The sequence below is a fragment of the Rhagoletis pomonella genome, unplaced genomic scaffold, assembly GCF_013731165.1.
Source record: "Rhagoletis pomonella isolate Grant_MI unplaced genomic scaffold, Rhpom_1.0 Rhpom_scaffold_00004, whole genome shotgun sequence".
In the NCBI taxonomy this organism is placed as follows: domain Eukaryota; kingdom Metazoa; phylum Arthropoda; class Insecta; order Diptera; family Tephritidae; genus Rhagoletis; species Rhagoletis pomonella.
Window position 1 is genome coordinate 23,969,789 of NW_023458558.1, and position 2,937 is coordinate 23,972,725.

Sequence of the window (2,937 nt, forward strand, 5' to 3'; positions counted from 1 at the left end):
ACAGACACAAATTATGAATATTTAATAACTGCATGAATTGTTTATTTATTTTATTTTTATCAAAATCTCAAATTTTAAACTTTAATTATTACTTTGATAACATTTCAAAAAGAAGGGACTGAAATGTGCAAAGTTAGTGAATTTAATTTAATTTAATAAAAACTTTTATTTTTATTTAAGTATTAACTTGAATATGAACTAAAGTATTTACTTTATTTTTAACTGAAATATTTTCTTTTGCATATTTAATATTATTAAAAAAGATAAAAAATTTAGTATTAATTGTACCTGAATGCTTTTACTTTTAATAACAATTAATTAAAAATGCATTTAAATTTATGTTAGAAAGTCTGAAATATTTATATTTTAATTTGACATTAAATATTAGCAAATCTAAGGCTGCTAAATAAAAATGTGAAATATATAAAGTGTATTTAATCAAAAGTTTTTTATTGTATATAATTTATTTACTTTTTACTTTTACTTTTTAACTCCCAATGTAGTGGTTTCGGTCCATAATTCGACAAGTATTTTTCTGTCTATTTTGAACTAGTATGAGACTGGTATATTTTTGACCAAAATCGGACAATTGACATCTCGTAGTTAAAAATACCAGTTGATTGCATGGAAAAAGATAGTTGGCTGACTAGTTGGGCATGCGGTTCATACTTGTTGTAAGGTAGTTTAAAACTGTTACATTTGACTACAGGGATGTGATCGCCCGCGTATAACTCAACTTATACCATGGAGAACAATTATCGTCTCCATCCAGAATCTAGACACTCGGGACACCCTTCAAAGTGCTAAATTTCATCAATAACCTCAGGTTGGAGTGGCTATTAAGGGTTACTATTTAAGGGTTAGCACACTATAATAGTGTTCGCTATGCAAAAAAGATCAGTCCAGCGCCTTCGTCTTGACCTGCAGGCTGTGTCGGAGACTTAAACGTAGATTACGTGATATTACTAATATCACATTCAAGTTAAAAGTTGAAGAAAAAGTTGAATTACAAAATCTATTATATATATTTTTTTCTATCTACCTATTATATTTTAAGACGTCCACTAAAATATTTCGGAGAAATATTAAGATTTACGTAAGCTGGACCGATTTGAAAATACCTCCAAAAATGGAGTTTTTTATGAATAAAAATAGTTTTTTAAAGAACTTTTTGAAAAAAGTCCCAGCAGCTGACAAAACAGATTAAGCTTAAAAAATCTGCATGAAAATATTTAAAAATGTTTTCAACGGAATCGTAATAATAAGATTTTTGATGTTGTTTTTGTTTTTACATTTTTCAAAGATTGATTTATAATGCCCATACCTTTGAATAAAATAAACATACTTAGAAGATATCAACCAATACTTCCCATATACCAAACGAAAGGAAAACACCTGAATTGTTGAGTAAAGAAAACAAAAACAAAATCATTCGAGCGGTTTTCGAGCATTTTGGTAATAAAAAAAAATTGCAAATTTTTTCAAAAATCTTTTGCCTTAAAAATGCTCATTATTGGTTGAACTTATATATAAAATTTGTACACGATAATATTTCTACTGCTCCAAAGAACCTACATATATCCCGAAAATAAAAGTTATATCTGCAAATCATTAGACAGACTTTAAAGTCTGTCTCAAAATTGACCCCAAAATAAGCCAATATTTACCGTTGTTTCTACGACAAACACCGAATTGGTTACTTATAGAAATGTATCTGTCGATAGGTGGTCGAATTTTGTCTTTGAAACGCCACACCTTTCTTTGAAATCGCTTCACTAGTTCTTGTGCAATAAGCGTTCTTGTGAAGCTCTAAAAATTACAACTACAACATTTGAGCATAGCCTCCATATCGAAACGTAAGATGTATTTTACGTCAAAAACTTGTACAAGTTGATAATAATTGTTACCAAATTCGTTTGGCCAAAAAACTATGTAGTAAAACTTGCAAGGAGAGAGCACAATTTTGACATTTCATTTGGAGGGGAAGTTCGTGCTGGGGAAATTATTGACACACGGTTGCATTTTTTTCAACAATAATTTGAATCAACAAGTTCGTTCAATTTAAAAAAGGAATAATTTTTTTGGCGATTTACTAATGAAAGAAAGATGTAAATATTTGTTTACTCAATTAACTTAATTAATTCCTGTATTCGTAATCGTAACACAATCGACACCACGGTCGATATAGGAAATCCGACAGTGACTTACACAAAGAAATTGAATCTTATGTTGAAGAAAGTCAGAATAAGAAGGGATATACGTATAGGCCCTGTTTTGTTTTCCGACTGAAATAATGTAAACAATTTATTATGTTCGAAATGCAACCGTGGACGCCAGCTGGCAGTGAACAAGGCGTATTTAACAAGGTGGTGTTATTGGTCATTGTCATTGGTATGAGTTACAACAAACACATCATTTTGACATAATGGCCTCCACGGCGAAAAACTTAGCTGTCGCCCCAAAACCACCTTGTTTAATACACCTTGGCAGTGAAGCTTGCAAATGTTTGCTAATTCCTGTTGTAAGTTTCTCTCTTTGGGAGAGTAAGATTCTCTGAATTTGGTTATTGGCTAATTCTTACTGGCTTTTGCATAGCGAACAGAACTTATATCTAGTTAGGTCTCAGCGTTATATGCCATAATAAGTAATAATAATAATAATAATAATAATAATAATAATAATAATAATAATATAGGAAGACTAATGTCGAATTTCCACTAGGCATTATAATGATAGAAAATGTATGTATTAAAAAATGCAATGTGGAAACAGATATAGTGACTAGTTTTCCTATTTTGAATGCCCAACATTGTCATTAAAAATGTGTTCATTTAATGTCAAGTGGAAATTCATCATAAAAGAGATGAACTTTTGTTGCGTACCAAGAGTAAATTTTTTTTCTGGATTTTAACAAAAATATATGCGTATTTTTTTTTT